Source organism: Microtus pennsylvanicus, chromosome 13 (assembly GCF_037038515.1).
Source record: "Microtus pennsylvanicus isolate mMicPen1 chromosome 13, mMicPen1.hap1, whole genome shotgun sequence".
Taxonomy (NCBI): Eukaryota; Metazoa; Chordata; class Mammalia; order Rodentia; family Cricetidae; genus Microtus; species Microtus pennsylvanicus.
Genome location: NC_134591.1, coordinates 75827542 through 75846447, shown reverse-complemented (window position 1 = coordinate 75846447; position 18906 = coordinate 75827542). Strand labels below are relative to the sequence as shown.

The window sequence follows — 18906 nt, the reverse complement described above, 5'->3', positions numbered from 1 at the left end:
GATTCTTCTCTGGGCATTCCCTTGTCATTCATGAATGACCTGGGTACTATACTAAGGAAACTGCCCAAGCAAGGTCGGCACCCTACCCAGGTCCTACCCAGTCCCCTGAGTTGTGCCACGCCTTTGGCATCAGCCTCAAGTCTTCTCTTACCCTTCAGACCAGCATCATTTACTCTGGAAGCACCTCCTGAGCAATTCTCTGTCTCCCAGGCCTGCCCCACCCCCAGTTGCCTGGTCCTGACCTGAGACTCCTGAGTTCCCGCCCCTTCTCTGAGTTTCCCTCTCCCTTCCTGGCTCCAGAGCTCCGGCTGCTGAGGCTCACCCTCCCCTTTCCCACACGCTTGATTCCTCAGCTGCTGACTTCTTTATTCTCTGCTTCCCACTCTTCAGTCCAGCAGACAAACGGTGCTGCTTTGCCCAGCAGCACTGCCCTACCCTCTGTTAGCAGTGTGGCCTCTGGGTCAAGCTGCTGCGTTTCCCCATCTGCCAGCTGTGCAGCCTGTGGCATGCTGTCATCCCTGCTACGTCTCCCTGTCCTGTCTGGAAAGGAGTTATAACAGAGTCCATCTGGCTGGCTATGAAGATCTCAGTGCGCCCCCCGGGCCCCCAGCTTCTCCTTCAGATAGGAATCCCCAGAGCCCCCCCCCCCCCAGGGGCTTTCACCAACGCTGACAGAGCGCTTTCCTCTGTTTTCAGAACCACTCACTCACAAAGAGAAAGGACAGTCACTTAAAGGGTAGTAAATTACGAAGTCAAACAAACAACCAGGATTATTGGGTTCTGTTCAGACTGAAGAGTCTTTGCCAACAGCCCAGCCATCTCTGAGGCTAGCGTGCCGCAGAAACTCTTTTCTTAGGGATAGCATCAGCAAGGGCGGATTTTTCGGAAGCCGATTAGAATCAGCTCTCTATAGCTTCAGGGAAAGTCGAGAGTTTGTTTTTCGTCTTATCTCACTGAAATGTCTTTTACTTGAAGTACGGTCTCAACAGAGCCTGGACCAGGTATCAAAATCCTATCGGGCTGTGCTGATGCGAGAGGGAGAACAGCCTGCTGAGGGCAAATCTACTAAAACAGAAAAGAGAGCTTGGAGAGGTAGCTCAGTGGACGGAGTCTTTGCCGCACGCCTGAGTCCCTGGGCTCCAGCCCCCCCCCCCATAAACCTGGATGGTGGTGCATACCTGTAATCCCCCTACTTAGGAGATGGAGTGAGGAAGGCCTAAAACTCAGGGCTGTCCAGCCTTAACTACATAATGCATTTGAGGCTAGCCTGAGCTAAACCATCTTGCCACAAAAATAAAAATAAATAAATAAATAAAATTTAAAAGGCAAATGGGTGTTATTCCCAGCAAGAGAAGAAGAAAATGAAGAATAGAAGAAGAGGAAGAGGAGGGGAGAAAGAAGAGGAGGGGAGAAGAGGAGGAGGGATGGGAGGGGAGGAGGAATGGGAGGGGAGAAGGAAGAGGAGGGAAGAAGGAAGGAGAGGATGAGGAAGAAAATACTCTGTACATAAATAGTCATAACTGCACTAATGGTAAAAGCCCCTAGGTGCAAAAAAAAAAACCATGTCCATCTGGAACATAGCGAAGTGATAGAGGATTTGTCCAGTATTCATGAGGCTCAGTCCCCTGAACTACATTCATGCATACATACACACACATGCATGTACATGCACACATGCAAACACATCCACATCTACATCCACACACATACATACATGCATTCACACACACGTGCACACATGCACACATGTATTCACACACATACTCATACACACACGCACTCCCGCCACACACACACATACACAAAATTCCACCAGACAAAATGCAGACTAGCCATACAATGGAATACTGTTCAACAGAAAAAGGAGTACTCATTGACTTCTGCTACAACACAGGTGAGCAGGCTGAAGCCAGACACCAGGACCACACGCGGTGTGACTCTGTTCATATCCAATGTCCAGAACAAGGAAAGCCAGGGAGATGAAAAGGATTAACGATTGTCAGGGGCCTGGGGGTGGGTGGGGAACAGCGATTGCTGAGGAGATCGAGGCGTCCTCAGAGGCAGGGAGGCAGTGCTGGAAGCTGAACCAGCTACTGTGTGATGTGAGAATTACACAGCCAAGTCCTGAGAGCGGAGAAGGGGCTGAAGCAAGCCTGATGCCCCGCTGGTCCATTTTCTCCTTCCAGAGGTGGCTCAGGGGGAGGCAGGCATCCTGGGCACCCCTTCTAAACCAGTGTGGTAGCACTGTGCCCACAGCCCCCACAGACCTTCACACTCCCTTTGCTAATGTGGGGGTGAAGACAAAGGCCTCATGGCGTAAGCATGAGGGGGGCTGGTTGGATACTCTGTGGGAAGCTTGGTCCTAGGAAGCAGCAGTGAGGGGACAAAAATCGACTCGTCCCAGAAGACCTGTGTGCAGAAAATCTGGTTCTGAGAAGGTGGAGTCCAGAGAGGGGACTTCTGGGCCAAGCTTTGTGGGGCTCCAATCGAGGTCAGTGTTCCCCAGCAAACTCTGATAATTGAGTCAAGTCATGAACCTCACGCAACCGCAGGAGCCTTGCTCTGTAATCTGGGGACCCAGGAATCCACATGGTCCCCTGGATAGGTCAGTTGTGGTCTGGACTGAAGACATCTGGGAAAAGACAAGGACAGGGACCCTGGAGTGGTCCAAAACCCGGGCAGCTCCCCACTCACCCCACTCTCCCATGTCCTAGATGCTGACAGGGACAGAACATGAGGGGAACCCACTCTCTGACTCCCCAGAGGCTGTCACAGTCTGCTTTTGTTGTGCTCTTCTTGGTAGCAACTCGCAGCCCCTCCCTCCGGAGCTGCTCAGAGGGTCCCCAGAACACTGGAGTGTCTGTTTACAGTTCATTAGCTACTTGACAGAGACGCTCCCAGATCGAGAGACATAACGAGGAAGTGTCAGGGCTGGACCACTGCGGAGCCATCAGAAATGAAGATAAAGCCACCTGCCAGGGAGGAGGGCTGACAGCAGGGACTGTGGCTCCCACTGGGCAGACAGCTGAGCAGGTGGCCGATGACCACAGCTCAGGCAGACTTTCAAACACACTGTGTCCCCAGCCCTGCTGCGGGCTCCCCCCAGCTCTCACCCACTCCCCGTACCCACTCTGAACATGGTCACCACCCTGGAAAAGACCAAGATGTTCAACAATACTGACTTAAGTCACGGCTCCACAGTCACCGTGCGAAATACGATCTGGTTATCAGAAATGGCGTCTGTGAAGATTCTTTCCTTGCGTGGGGAAACAATGAAAAGAAATGAGAAGAAAGCAAGATTCAGAATGAAAGCAGCGGCATCAACCCAGTGAATGAAAACTACACATAGAAAAAGAGAGCCAATGCATTGGAGCCCATCTGTGAAGTCAGAAGTTCAAGGTCATCCTCAGCAACTGGGTGAGCTCAAGGCCAACCTGGGCTACTGAGGCTATCTCTCAAAAAAAAAAAAACTAAACAAAAGCTAGGGGATAGAATTCCTTACTGCTCACTGACAACAGACAATGATTGTCACTGGGTGTTGAGGACAGGAGAGACTCTTGAGTCACCTCTGCTTCTAGTTCAGTGTCTGAGCTCTGTGTGACTTGAGACGGCTAACAGCTAGCCAACATTCACTTCAAGAACAAAAGTGTCCACTGTGTTGATCCCATCCTGCTACCCACAAGAAAAGACAGGCCCGGGAAGGCAGGGGACCTTCCCACCCAAGTCTCGCTGGTCCAAGGCTACTGTGTCTTGCCCTGGGTTTGGGCAACCTCTAACAGCCTCCTCAAAACTTCCCAGGGGAATCCACAGCAGAAGCTGGAGTACATTTCCACAATCACCCCTCCGTCAGCACTTGGGGAATCTAGGAGCTTCCTGAGAGCCAAGCAGCCTATGCCAGCCATCACCTCACACAGTACAAGCAGCTGTCATCATTGGTACCCATGCAGAGGTCTGTGACCAGGAGTCTGCGGGTCTTTGGACCCAGAGATGGAGACCCAGAGCAGAGCCAGATGTGTGCTCTGCAGGAAGAGTGGGATGGGGGCAACTCTACAGACTCCTCATTGGCCCTTGGGGATAGCAGGAACCACACAGCTGGAGCCCTTATCACAAGCGCAGCAGTTGGAGGTCCCCAAAGACATGGCCATTCCAAGATTGTGAATATAATTAATTTGGAAAATTGGGGACACAATTAAGCATTTGGGGTGTGCACACGTGTGCAAGTGAAGGCTGAAGGTTGACACTGTGTGTCTTCCTCCATCGCCCCCCACCTTAGTTCCTGAGATAAGCTCTCTCACAGAACAAGGAGCTCACGGAACACTGCTATGCTGGTTGACCAGAGAGCCCCAGATGTTGCTGCCTACCTCTCCAGCACAGAGTTACAAGCACCCACCATGGAGCCCAGATTTGTCTAAACGTGGGTTCTAGGGATCAAACTCGAGGCCCACGCTTGTGTGGCAAACACTTTACCACCTGAGCCATCTCTCTGGCCCAAAATTAAGCATTCTGACAGCATTCTGTGTTAACCATGACAAGTGACATATGTCCTTCCAGGAGACAGAAGACGATCAGAAATTCAGGGAGACACAGGTGAAGATGGGTAGAACTCGAGACGATCACAGAGGACCAGGGATGGACAGGTACCCCCAGAACCAGAGCTCGCCTCCCCTTCCCCCCACCCTGAGCCTCCTGGGCAACCACTTCAGACCCCTGACCTCCAGAGCTGGAAGCCAATCCCCTTCACAGTTCTAAGCCCACCAGTTGTGGCTGAGGCCTTCTTCCCAACTCTTCGCCTAAGGACGTAGGTTCTCTGACCATCGTCATCTTAACGAGATAGGAAGCCACAGTGGAGAGAGGGTGAGCTGCTCCCCATTGGCTATATGGTCATGACTGGTAAGCCTTGACAGGACTGTCAGCTCTCAGAGTCCCTAACAGTACCAAGAACTGCTAGCCTGCCCAAATCCTACAGGCTGTGTGACCCGCATCCAAGTCACTTAACATCTTTGAGTCTCGACTTCTTCACTTACTAATTGGGAGGAACATCAGAGGTGACCCCGGGAGCTGTCATGAGGATCTGAGAACTAAGACATGCTTTGCTGAGGGTGCACCCCTGCACTAGGGTACCCTCTGCACCCCTCCTGCTCTGGAGACACCCGAGGGCCTCCCTCCACCATCTCCCCGCAGTCCCCAGCTACTCACAGCGAGCCAGGACAGCACCAGCTCTCCCCCAGCCACAGCTCATGCTCATAAATTAGGCTCCAGCTAATTGTGGCTTTATAGGCTGGTGGAAGACATGCGTTTAAAATGTCGGTAAACACACAGCGGCCCCGCTGAGTGAGTGCCTGGTTCTATAAAAACTGTTTGTGGGCCGCTCAGAGCTGGCTCTCCGGGATGGCAGCTCATCTGTCATGCCTTCTCCGCCCAAGCTAAGTGGCATGAAGAAAGCTGCTCTGACTGCCAGCCTTGCCTCTGCGTCCCCAACTGGAGCCTGCCTCACACTGTCTCCAGCACAGCCATCTGCATAGGGCACAGGGGCCAGTGGCAGTTGGGACTGCTTCCTCCAGGACCTTCTCAAAAAGCGGAGGACCCTGCCCTGCTGATGATTCCTGCAGTGGAGGAGATCCGCAAGTGGCCCTGATCGTTCCCTCCCAAGTCTGTGTCCCATGCCCATCTACACGGGTCACAGAGCCACAGGGCACTCACAGAAGTCCAGTCCATGTTGACTGAGACACTAGAAGCTGGCCAAAAGGGTGAGGACGGGTTCTATCCCGCTACCTGCTGGGCAAGAGTCAGATTGGACACTGCGGGGTTCAAGTCATAAGCAACACTCAAAAAGAGGGCCAGCTATTGCCGTGAGTCCAAAAATATTGCACAGAACATTCCAGAAATCCTTTCTAGCCTCTCTAATTGCAGCGTAGTGCCATGTGTGTTCTGTTGTGAAGGATGTTCGACTCTTACCATGTCTAATTTCTGAATTAAACCTCACCACTAGTACGCCTGCACGTAGGGGGCTCCGTGTACCCTGTAGCCTCCACCCTTCATGCCAGGCACCATACTTGACTTAATCCTGTGTAGTAGGTACTGCCTACATGCCTGTTCTGTAGATGGAGAAACTGAGGCATGAGACAGACATGATGGATGCCCAGTGCCAGCTGCAGAGTGTGGGAGGTGGTACTCAAATCCAAGCACCAAAGCCCGCTGTCCTCTCCATCAGGGTGACATCCTGTGAGCCAGCCTGAGTTCTCTGGAGTATGTCAGCCCTCGGCTTGCGCGTTAGACGGTGCTGCGGGAGCATCATTGCACACGTTGGTTTATGCTCATCCATAGAAGGAGCTGGACAGTGGTGGTCAGCAGCAGGGACAAAGTGGGGGTAAGAGGGAGCTGCGGGCATGAGCAGGGCTGTGTTGAGGGTGCTCGCCACACGCAGGTGATCTCACTCCACCTAGCAGTAGCCCCAAGAGAGGTCTCTCTGTTGCTCACACAGAGCAGGCAGGAAACCTGAGGCTTCAGAAGGTGTCAGCAAGCTTTCTCTACAAATAGCTAGAAGTCTAAGTTTAGGCTTGCAGGTGAGGAGACACATGCCACCACCAGTGTAAGGGGGGAGGGAAAGAGGGGAGAGAAAGAGGATGTGTGTGTCTTTCCTCTGTGTATGTGTATGTGTGTGCAGGTGCCCTTGGAGGCCAACAGAGGGCGCCTCAGTTCCCCTTGAATGGAATCACATGTGGTTGTAAGCTGCCAAACATGGGTGCCAGGAACCAAACTCATGCCTTCTAGAATAGAAGCAAGTGCTCTTAACTGCTGAGCCATCTCTCCAGTCCCTAGAAGACTTTTTTTAAAACGTGCAATGTTTTGTCTGCGTGAAAGTCTGTGTGCCATGTGTGTTACTGGTCCCCAAGGAGTTCAAAAGAGGATATATAACTCCTAGAACTGGAGTTATATATTGTTCTGAGCCACCGTGTGGGTGCTGGGAACTGAACCCGTGTCCTCTGCGAGAACAGCCAGTGCTCTTAATCACTGAGTCACCTCTCCAGGCCAAAAATCTTTTCTTAAAATTAAATTACAGTTGGACAGTGGTGGATATGCCTTTAGTCCCAGCACTTGGGAGGCAGAGGTAGGCAGATCTCTATGAGTTTGAGACCAGCCTGCTCTACATAGAGAGTGCCAAGACAAGTTCCAAAGCTACACTGAAAAAAAACTCTGTCTCAAAAAAATTAAATTACATTAAGTGCATGCATGTGCGTGTTTGTTTGTGCATGTGTGTGCACATGTGTGTATGTGTACATGTGTGTGTGTGTATGTGTGTGTGTGAAGGTATGTGGGTGCCACTTCTGGAAGTCAGAGGACAACCTACAGGTCAATTCTCTCCGACATGTGGGTACAGGAATTGAACTTGGGTCTTCAGACCTCATACAAGTGCCTTTACCCACTGAATCATCTCACCAGCCTGGGAAAGCTATTTTTAGAAAAGGAACTTTGATATTCTACTGAAATGCAATCCTCAAATGAGTTAAGTCTCCAGCAGCGCAGCCACACGCACCAGAGAGTAGCCGCTAAATAAACAGTAGCTAATTTGCACAGGGTTGAGCCCTGACCCACTTTAGGGTCTAAACAGCCTCTTTACGAGAGTCTATTTATCACTGACCCAGTTCCCTTCCCTTTTCACCAAGGCTTGGACTCTTCAGCCCCAAGCAAGAACTCAGTTTGTTATTTAAATGATTCGGTTTGTATATCTGAGCCTTTGAGCAGCACCGTGTTTACAATCACTGCCCATTGTTGAGCGCACGGGGCACCCAGGCTCTCTGTAAGCTGCACAGGCTGTGCCCGGCCCAGTGCTGAGGTTCACTGCTTACACTGCACTCCTGGGTTTGCATGCGAGTGATGGCAGCTGTCTATCAAACAGCAGTGGACCAGCTCAAGGAAGGGGTGTGGGTTCGCTCAGAGGACCTTGAGCAACAGCTGTCAACACAAAATCCAGACTCACCATTCACAGCCTGAGACACTCAGAGATGAGCACAGGGCCGGTCACGGGAGGACAGTGACGTCTGCCTGGGGAAATGCAAGGAGCAGAGATGAGGTGAGGAACAGGGACAAGAGAAGTGAAAGAGAATGTTCTAGTCTGGGGTTCAATGGTAACATGAGCTGAAGAGGGGGGTCCTGGCTAATCCACACACACCATGACACAGCAGCTTTCTGTTGGGGTGACTCACTGGGAGCAGGAACAATACCTCATGTCCAGTGGAAGGATCTAGACTGTTTTCTTTCTTCTTGCTCAGGGCATATCAGGCAGAACCAGCCAGGAAGGAAAGAACATTGCCAGTACTTAGTCATGGGTGCAGAGGACCTGGAACATTCTGTGTCTGGAGAAACGAGCCCTTGGCTTGCTTGTAGCTGGCTGCCAGCTTGCTGCAAACAGAACCAGACTCACGGGGGCCAAATGTGAGCAGGAGCCTGAGGTTTCACTCCAGCTGGCCTGGGCTCTAACCTCACCTCTTCTTAGCTGAGCAGCCTCAGAAGCCAGGGACGTCCCCACAGGCTTCCTCTGCTCCAGCCATGTTCCTGTCATCTCTGTGCTGTGTGACTCTAGGTGAGTCACTGTGACTCTCTGAGTCACTGTGTTTCCCATCCATCAACTGCCCTGTTGAGGCAACCCGCTCCAGAGGGCCCTTCCACCTTTCAAAAATCTCCATAGGCCGTTCCAGAGATGACTCAAGTCCCTGAGCCCCGAATGAGAATCCACATTCCAGAGGTGACTCAAGCCTGGCATGCAGGAGGCCCCATGGCGGCCTTCTGTCCAAAGATGGTGGATTGAATAGAAAGGAAGTTGTGCAGAACACGCATGCTCACTGCAGAAACCGCAACGTGCATGCTCACTGCAGAGACTGCAGCACATGCTCACTGCAGAGACTGCAGCCCTGGACTGTAGCACGGGGCTCCAGGGCTCAGAGGGAGGTGCTGGGGTCTTCAGGACAGGTAGGGCTGGGGGAATAACAGAGGTAACAGTGAAATCCCTCTCCATGAGAACATGCACAGCAGCCTAGGAGGCTGGTCTGCTCCCTCATCCCAAGAGAAGGTGGGTTTGCAAGAAACCAGAGGAGACCCTGGAGACTTATGGGACCCTTTGCAGACCCGACAGTCCTGAGAACATGGAGTTGGGCCCTGTGCGGAGGGCCCCAGGGTGGTCACTCTCAGCTCACTTGGATGACAAAGCTGTACTCCTGACCCAGGCCAGCTTGTCAGTTCCTTCTATCCTCTTGGCAACAAATATCTGTGGATCTGGGTGTCTTATGCTACGTACCAACCTGGAAGATATGATGCTGGGCTTCAGCAGCCTGTTGCCACCATGAGGAGAGAGCCTGTCTAAAAGTGACAGAGAGGAAGCTAACCCTTAACATGGAGTCAGGCACTGGAAGCAAGTTTGGGAGGGGAGGCTCAGCATGGGGCGGGTGTCCTATTGGGAGGGGGAGGCTCAGAGGCTAAGCACATGCATACATATGACAGGTCTGCGTCTCTGAACTCACGGGGACCAGTCAGATACTTCCCCCAGTTATTATTAGCTGCCTGGACCCTAATGTGGGGAAGGATGCTGAACTGGGTACTGGAGGCCAGGGAACCTTCCATGACTGACTTCCTGGACCCAATCCATCTGTGGGAAGAAGAAAACAGAGGTTGTATGTCACCTATTGGATGCCTTCTGTTCCAGTGGCATCAGGTAGAAGGAACAGACCTGCAGCCATGACAGACATGAGGCAAGAGGTGAGGAAGCCACCATGGGATCCCTCCCGGTTGCAGAGGTAGCAGTTTGACTACAATCTCCAGAGCAACACTCGGAGAGCTCATAGCCCCCAAGCAGTGAGACCCACAAAAGGTACTGTCTGCACAATGTACCCTCTGGCTGTGTGCAGAGTTCCTCCACCGAGACTTGCGTTGCTGGAATTCCAGCGTGGAAAACTCTCCACTCTCACTCGGCTGCCATGAGGCCTCCCCTCAGACACTTCAGAAGCCAAGAGGCTGGATATGGAAACAGGGAAGGGTTATCCCATGGAGCTCTCTGGCTGCTCCTCCAGAGACCCTAACGGACCTCCAGACCCAAGGTCCCAGCAGGGAAGTACTTACTGCCCAGGAGCAAATGGATCCCAGGAGTCCTGTGTGCGAGCTAACAGGCTACCATAGAGAAGAAGGGAAATGGCAAGCTTGGAAAGATCAGGTAACTGGGGAGCCAGCAGGTGCCCCTACCCCAACTCTACAGGGGCCAAGGCAGGAATGTGGCCTCATTCCCACTCCAGTCACCCCAAATCAGAGCTACCTTCAGTCCAAGGACCAGAGTTACCCGAGCCACTCAGCTCAAAGGGGCTTCTGAGACCTGACTAGCCAGGCATGGATCCCAATTAAAAATGCATTGATCATGAGTGTGCGTGGGGAAATGGGGGTGTGGGTGGGAAGGAGTTATGGTGATCAAATCTATTCTCTATTCCCAACACTTTGTTGAGTTTCCTTGATGACTTGAAAGATGACCCTAGCTCATACGGAAGGAACTGTTCCATACACTGGGCATTCTGTGAGTCGATTCTAACCCTTGAATCCATCCTAGCTAATCTCTATGGGCCAGGTATAGCTAAGGTTGCTCAGGAGCTGGGCTGCTGTGGAAACCGACTGCAAAGCTGGGGCCTGGGTCTGCTCCTCCATTCTGCCTTGCAAACATGGCTACCGACCTTCAGGCTTCATGGTCAGTTATTCCTTTAGCCACATGTCCACGTGCCAAGTGTCCCCCATGACATCAGAGACAAGGGTCTCTGAGACACACCCCACTCCCATCCTATCAGAGAAATTCCAGAGAGCCTAGTGGGTCCCTGGATTAGTCATGGCTCTCCACAAGACAGAGCGGTGATGTCACCATCATCACCTGTCAGCTCTGAGAATCACATTCTTGGCAAGGTTGTCTCCCAATGCTGAGCAGAGTACAGAGTCAAATCCAGCCCATGAGAAAACAGGTGTCTGAAATGGCAGCAAAAACCAGGGCAAGAGGCTGCCATCGGGTGACCCATGGGTACATGGCTGAGGACAAGAGCATCCTAAAAAGGATGAAAAGGAGGGGACTCTGAGACGGCTCAATGGCCAAGGGTGTTCCCATCTAGGTTTTGAGGGCCTGAGTCTGATCCTCGGAATCCACATTGTAGAAGAGAAGCAATTCCTGCAAATTGTCCTCTGGCCCTCACCCCTGCTGTGTGTGGTGCTGTGGCATGCACAAACACACAAACAAAGGGAACTTCCTTTTTTTTTTTTTTTTGATTTTTCAAGACAGGGTTTTTCTGTGTTACAGCCCTGGCTGTCCTGGAACTAGCACTTGTAGACCAGGTTGGCCTCAAACTCACAGAAATCCACCTGCCTCTGCCTCTCAAGTACTGGGGTTAAAGGTGTGCACCTGCACCACCTGACTAATTTAATTTTTTCTTAATGAGAAGGACTCCGATAGGAAGTACTGACAGGGCCAGTGAATGTCATCAAGTGTGATCAACCAAGTGATGAATTATTTGTGTATTGCTGGCGATGCAACCTGGGAACTTGGTCTGATGAGCAAGCGCCTCGCCACGGAGTCACACCCCAAGTCAGGGAGAGTGGCGGCTCGGTTTCTGTCTCTTTTCGGAAGTGAGATAAAGTAGCTGGAGCCAGAGAAGCACAGAGGTACACCAAGAAAGAGGAATGGAAAGTCGAGGCAGGAGCTTCAAGGTGAGGCAGGGGCTCTGACATCAAGCAACGGGGACTTGGTCTCAGTTTCCCTTTTCCTGGTTGTGTGATGCCAGGCATGTCATTCAACCTCTCTGAGACCAGTTTAGCCTCTAAAGAAGGAAGGTATTGGCCAGGCAGTGGTAGCGCACGCCCTTAATCCCAACACTTGGAAGGCAAAGGCAGGTGAATCTCTGTGAGTTCGAGGCCAGCCTGGTCTACAGAGCTAGCTACAGGACAGGCTCCAAAGCTACACAGAGAAACCCTGTCTTGAAACGTGCGCACATACACACATACATACATAAGAAAACAAACAAACAAACCAAAAATGAAGGTACTGTAGATAGTCAATAACCTAATCTTTACATATTCCTATTTCTGTAATTACACTTCATACATCATGCCTACATCATTCAATATATACAACTTAACAGACACCATTTCAAATATGCAGCAGGCACTCAGCCAATGATAACAGCTATTACCACTATTGCTACAGTTACGATCATAATTCTGTCACAGGGAACAGAGTTAGAGGAGGGAAAGCCAGCCCGGGCTTGACAAGGGTTCTGGCCCTGGTGGACAGCAGAGGCCTTGTTTCAATATCACTCACCGCACAGGCAAGCGGGGCCTTTTCAGTCACAGTAATGAGGACCAAGCCTGCTAACCCGGCTCACACCCAGGTTTGCTTTAATCAAAAGCAAGCTGAGGCAGTCACTGGTCTCAGGGTCCCCGAGGCTCATTTCCTCTCCACAGGGCTCAGCAGGCAAACCCCGCCAAGTGGGGAGCCGACAGCTCGGAAAATTGCAGGAGCCTATGATTGAGGGGACCTCGCAGCACAGGAGGTGAATGGACTCTAACTGTATCCCTGTCTCCTCGCAGTGGTATAATCAGAAGGACCGCACGAGGGAGGCAGACCAAGCCACAGTCAGCCGGCCTGGGAGAACACGGTGTCCTGTGCCCATGGAGGCCACTCTGAATTGACCTCTTGACCACTTTAAGCCTCATTTGCAGGAAGTGGCCGTCGCCTGTGTCTCTCCAGTCTCTGGCTGATAGGGATGAACATCAGGGGATAATGGGGGTCACAACGCCAGGTACCCCAGTGCAGTCCAGTGGCAAGGGCACACGCTCTCAGAGACAGCCAGGAAGAGATGGAGAAGCACTGACCTCTTGGCTCCTCATCCAGGGTGACGAAGTGTCCCAAGGGTCCCCAGAACCTTTGGGATTGGTGAGATGGCCTTGTGGGTTAAGTTACTTGCTGCCAAGCCTGGCAACATGTATTCAATCCCCAGGCCCCACAATGGTGAAAGCAGAGAATAGACCCTGCTGACCTACACACACACACATACACACATACACATCTGCACGTATGCGCACACACTAAATATGCTAAGAATATATATATGTATATATATATATATATATATTTTAAAGAGCCCCCAGTTCTCCAGGAAAGTCATCTGAATGCCACACGCTCAGGCCAGCGTCAGTGTCACGGCTGCCAATTGCTCTTTTCTGGATCACCAAGGAGATTAGGGAGGCTACCCTCAAATGGCCCAGAAGACCTTTGCTTTGGTGACAGTCAGAGGGAACATTGATCAGTGGCCACCAGTCTGAGCTCCGAGATCATCTGTGTCTAGTCTCGCTGAAGTTGGAGGGAGCTGGCTGGAGTAGATAGTGGAGGTCACCCACAGATCTGAGATGAGACTCCCCTGTGTCCTGTGGCTTTTCCCCCAAAAATATTATGGAATCAAAAATAAGTTATCTAGATCCTGGCTGGTGTGGAAATGCACTGTGGAGTAAAACAGAGGTCCTTGCCATGAGATGCCCTTTCTAGAACAGCTACCCCAGGCTACCCACCCAGCCCGGGCTTCCAGGAACACGCAGGCAAGCTCTCTGACGCCATAGCAGTGGCCTAACAGACAGCTCTGTCCGTCCTAGCTGAAACCTGGACTGGAGTGATGGAGCAGTTGGCTTCCTGTCGCCATGACTAAGACCTGAGAGAAGCAGTTTGAAGTAGGAATGGTTTCTTTGGATCCCAGTCTCAGAGGCTTCTGTTTGCCGTCTGTGGACTGTTGGGAGGCAGAAGGGTATGGCAGAGGAGGGTTGTTCCCCTCATTCATGGTGCTGTGAAGGAGAGAGAGGAGGACGACAAGGAGACAAGGAGATGCACACATGGGGAGGCATGTCCTTCCAAAGCCCTAACGACCCACTTCTTCCAGCCACCCCTCCCCTGACTCTCCACAGCACTGGCCCTCCTCCCAGCAGAACCGCTAAAGCCTGACTCCATGGGTACAGGATGCACCGACGAGGCCACTCTGCACAGTCACCAAGATGTCGGTGAATTCAGAGGACAGTTTGGAATCTTATTCAACCTGGTGCTCTTTTTTCGTTTTTCATAAATCACACGTTTGTGGGTTGAGGACCCAAGAGAGGACAGTCGCGGCGCTGAGGACCTCGGCAACAGCAGCGTTAGGAGGTCTTAGAGGGTGGTCTCACGAAAATTTGGGGAAGAAAAGAAAGTGGTTGGATAGCAAGGGGCTCAGATGTTGGACCGGTCACATGGAGGGAGGCGGGCTGCATCAGGATTTCCAAGATGCCAATGGCGAGGAAGAACGTAAAGCCAGAGGAGTGCACAGGGGAGACAGCTCAAACAGTACGGCGCTTGCCTAGCAACCACAAAGGTCCATTCCTGGCACCTCGTAGAAGGCAGAAGCAGGAGGATCAGAAGTACAAGGTCATCCTTGGCTACATTGTAAGTTCAGTCCTAGCCTGAGCTACATGAAACCCCATTTCAAAAGAAGAAAGAAAAAAGAAAGGGGGTGCTAGAGAGATGGCTCAGTACTTAAAGGTGTTTGTCGCTCTTTCGGGAGACTGGAGTACGGTTCCCAACACCCATGATATCAGCTCATACCGTCTATAACTTCAGGGACTCTGACATCCTCTCTGGCTTCCCTGGGTGCCCTCACACACGTACACACGCATAAATCGTAATAAGGGTAATCTTTAAAGAGTCAGTGGGATGGCTCAGTGGACAAATGTGCCTGTCTCCAAGGGAGCTACATAATGGAAGGAGAGGACCAATTCCCAAAAGTTGTCCCACAAATACCGGGCATAAACACACATGCTTTCTCTCTCTCTCTCTCTCTCTCTCTCTCTCTCTCTCTCTCTCTCTCTCTCTCTCAATAGATTAGTATAATAAAAATTTTAAAGAAACATAAGAAGGGGAGAAGCATGAGGGAGACACTTTCCCATGAGGAGCAGAAGGCTTGTTTTGTTTTGCTAATTTATTTTTAATTTATGTGCATTGGTGTCTTGCCTGCTTCTGTGTCTGTGGAGGGTGTCAGATCCCCTGGAACTGGAGTTATAGACAGTTGTGAGCTGCCATGTGGGTGCTGGGGATTAAACCCCGGTCCTCTGGAAGAGGACTCAGTGCTCTTAACCATTGAGCCATCTCTCCAAGCAGGAGCAGAAGGTGTTAATGGTGACATCCAGCGTGAGATAACCTGAGAAAGGCAGAACTCTGTGACATTCCTCTTGGGAGTATACGTCATGCATAGCCACAATCTTTAAAATACACACACTGATTTAAGCAGCTTGCTCCAGCCATGTGTCTTGAGACCTCGCTTCTAAAATGTTCTTTGTAAATTTGCTTCCACGGAGAAAATTGGGACCAACCTTAATATATTCTAAAAAAAGAAAATTCGCCACGGTAGGTATTTGGTTAAATAAATAATGGGTTTATCCAGTCTGTGAGTTATGAGAGAGCTGTGAACATTGCAGATGGGACCGTTTATTGGTGCGAGAAAAGATCCAGCAAATTATGGAGCGGAGAGGCAGGGAATGAAGCCATCTGCAGACTAGCATCTCAGTTGCTTTGTCCTGGGGTTGATGTACAATTGTAAAGTCTTAAGTGCCTTGAGACGACTCCGGAGGTGAGGGCACTTGCCTCCAAGCCTGATGCCCTAAGTGCGATTCCTGGGACCCACATAATGGAAAGAGAGAACCGAGTCCTGAGAGTTGTCCTCTGACCTCCGTCACGTTCACTCCGCATATTAAGCCCAGGCTAGCTTTAAACGCCTAACAATCTCCCTGCCTCTTCTTCCCTAGCGTTGGAATTGTAGGCATGAGCGGCGATCTTAAATGCTGGCCCTGGAGCTTGTGTGGTTTGAGTCTCCTGTCTGCCTGCTCACAGCCCCATTTCTAGGAAGGCCCAGTGGCCTGAGCAATCGAAGAAGTGCCCAGGCCCAGCGCTGCTGCTGTAGATGGTGGCAGCCATTTTCTTTGTCCCTTTTTCCTTTCTTTTTTTTTTCTTCTTTCCTTTTATTTTTTTCCCCCAGCGCTGAGAATCAAGGTCTTCTGCAGCCCAGGCAGCAGCCTACCACTGAGACACACCCACAGCAAGTAACTGCTTCTCCATTCAGGAGCCTGACAACTCGAGTTCAATCCCTGGGACCAAAAAGCCAAGATGTTAAAAGGAGAGAACTGAGTCGCGCAAACTGTCCTCTGACTGCCACATATGCGCAAATGCGTGTTTGCGTGTGCATGCGCACATGCACACACAGTAAACAAATGTAATGTTTTTCAACTTTATTTACTTTTTATTTATGTGTGTGTGTGTGTGTGCGTGTGTCTGTACGTGTACTGTGTACATGCAGGTGTCCCTGTAGGGTAGAAGAGGACATGGATCCCCGAATCTGGAGTTAGAGAAGGCTGTGAGCAGCCATGTGGGCACTGGGAAGGGAACCTGGGTCCTCTGCAAGAACAGCAAGTGCTCTTAACCCCTGAGCCATTTCTCCAGCTCCATTTTTTTTTGATTTTTTTTTTTTTTTTTTGGTTTTTCGAGACAGGGTTTCTCTATGGTTTTGGAGCCTGTCCTGGAACTAGCTCTGTAGACCAGGCTGGTCTTGAACTCACAGAGATCCGCCTGCCTCTGCCTCCCGAGTGCTGGGATTAAAGGCGTGCGCCACCATCGCCGGGCTCCAGCTCCATTTTAAAAAGAAAAAGAAAACTCCAGCGCACCATATCTGGATTTTTCTGACACGGACACATGGTTGTGTGACACTCATATCAGAACATTCCAGGCTCAGTGACGGGACAGCCTGTTAGGACACAATAGCAGAAGCCCACACCCTTGTCCTTGGTGGGTCCCAGATGATCACAGCCAAGTGCGGCCTCTGAGCTTGTAGTCTAAATCCAGAAGTGATATAATTCCAAATAAAACATACATCGACTCCCATATCTTGGTGCAGACAAAAGCAAAGAGAGCAAATCACCCTTTGCAGTTTCCACGCGGATTAAGTGGCAACTTAATGATGGTCTTGGTAACATCACACACACCGTGGGAATTTCTTGTTTCTGTTTAAACGGGGCTGCTGGGAACCGAGCGGTGGTAGTGCAGGCCTTTAATCCCAGCACTTGGGAGGCAAAGGAGGGAGGATCTCTGTGAGTTCAAGACCAGTCTACAGAGTGAGTTCCAGGACAGTCAGGGCTACACAGAGAAACCCTGTCTTGGAAAACAAACAGACAGACATGGCTGCTGGAACATTTTAAACCTCACTCACAATTCATATTGCTCTGCTGAGGGGTGCTGCTGCCCTGAAGTTCTGGGGGCTAGGGAGAAGAAGGGGGTTGACTTTGGGAGTAAGACAGTACACTCCTGAAATGGGGTCACCAGAGGAAGCATGGGTGGGGTTCCAAAATCATCAGCAAAATAAGAAGGGACCTGAAAACACGGCTTGATGAGGATCCAGGGCTGGAGGGTGTGTTTGGGGATGGGGGATCTAAAGTAAGGTGTAAATTGAGATCTAAGAGAGAGGAGGGCAACACAAGGGAGCAAAGAGACCTGGGCAGGGAGTGGGAGACAGGGGCAGACAGGCGCCGACTCCAGCATCCAGCAACATGATAACAAACAAGCGGTGTCCTGGGTGACAAAGGCAGGACAGACTCCAGGAATTGCTGCCTCGTTGCACGGGGGGTTCTCTAGGTCTCTTTTCCAAGCTCTGGCACAGGGTGGGTGTCCACCACCAACCAAAGAAGCAAAAACAACTCTTTCAAGACTCCAGGAGGCCTGGGACGCTCTGAGTAGGAAGAGGACACACAGGAAGCCACTGTTCTAGTCCACTAGGCCCTCTCTCCGCCAGGGCTAATAAGGTCAGAATCCTAAGGTGAGGGTGCCCAGGAACTGTGAGGAAAATGGTCTGGCAGGCTGGCTAGAAGTTTCGCTTCCAACTCTACAACACTGCCTAAGCCTAGATGCGGGCTTTGGGGTCAGGCTGAGGTGTCACTGGTCTCTCAGATCAACAACCCCCCTGAGACTGCTTGCTCAGCAGTCAGGTTGGGCAGCCACAGCCTGGGAGAGCTGCAGGGTCAAACTTGGACCTGGCAGCCTCCCAGTCAGGCCTGAAGGGAGGACAAGGTCAGGACCTCCCGGTGGGAACCGGCAGCACTAAAAGTTTCCTGAGCCCTAGGCCTCTCACCTTTCCACCCCTGCACCTTGGCGGGGATCCAGCTGGACTGCCGCGGTCTGAGTAAGATGACGTCACAGCTATCAGGACGCACTGCTGACGGACAGGGCAAGAGTCTTCCTGGCTGGCCTCCAAAACCATCCTGTAACAGCGAATCTTGTCCCATTTTACGGGTGAGCGCTTCCAGATGTGGAGCTGGGAAACCACTGCCCAGGAAGTGAGACCTCAATCAACGACTGAATGACAAAACTGGAACTCAACCTGTGCTGCGTCCTGAGCACAGCCTTCCCTAAGTCTCCTTACTTAACCCACCAAGTCTTCTAAACTAGGAAGTTTTGGGGTGCGCTGCCATCTTAGTTAGGGCTACCACTGTGTGATGAAACACCATGACAAATAGCAACTTGGGGAGGAAAGGGTTTGTGTGGCTTACACTTCCAGATCAGAGACCATCACTGATGGAAGTCAGGACAGGAATTCAGCAGGGCAAGGACCTGAACGTAGGAGCTGAGGCAAAGGCCATGGATGGCTGCTGCTTACTGGCTTGTCCCCATGGCTTGCTTAGCCTGCTCCCTCCTCTCCTGCTGTAGCTATCAAGCCTGTCCTGGAACTTGCTCTGTAGACCAGGCTGGCCTCGAACTCACAGAGCCGCCCGGCTTCAGCCTGCTTTCTTATAGAACCCAGGACCATTAGTCCACGGGTGGAGCCACGCCCTCCCCAGCTA

General features: G+C 51.4%; 1 long non-coding RNA gene across 1 annotated transcript in view; it reads right to left on the bottom strand.

Annotated features, from left to right (window-relative positions):
* Window positions 1–8310, bottom strand: part of LOC142833723 (uncharacterized) — a 28944-nt gene extending 20634 nt beyond the window's left edge. Inside the window, exons 1-2 of the long non-coding RNA XR_012907439.1 lie at window positions 8223–8310; window positions 7979–8043 (exon numbers count right to left, since the gene is read on the bottom strand). This is a non-coding gene — a long non-coding RNA (uncharacterized LOC142833723). The remainder of the gene's footprint in view (window positions 1–7978; window positions 8044–8222) is intronic.
* Between the last annotated feature and the right edge of the window lie 10596 nt (window positions 8311–18906).